This window comes from Athene cunicularia (genome assembly GCF_003259725.1).
Source record: "Athene cunicularia isolate RWA chromosome 4 unlocalized genomic scaffold, athCun1 chr4_part2, whole genome shotgun sequence".
NCBI classification, from domain to species: domain Eukaryota; kingdom Metazoa; phylum Chordata; class Aves; order Strigiformes; family Strigidae; genus Athene; species Athene cunicularia.
The window spans coordinates 19,200,792-19,201,017 of NW_020799099.1; positions in this window are offsets into that span (position 1 = coordinate 19,200,792).

The window sequence follows — 226 nt, forward strand, 5'->3', positions numbered from 1 at the left end:
AGTGAGTGTCAGCCGCCATGCGTTTAACTCGGTGCTCGGACGCCGGTAGCTTTTCCCCGGGGAGCAACAGGCAGCCGAAACCACCGTCTCTCGAGCCACCCCCTTCCTGCGCGGGCAAACCGGACGGGCGCCGGGCCCCGTGTTCGGGGGAATACCGGGCCGCAGGGCGTCGGGTACCCTCCGTGTGCCGACAGGTGTCCCCCGGGAGGGTGGTGCCGCCCCGCCG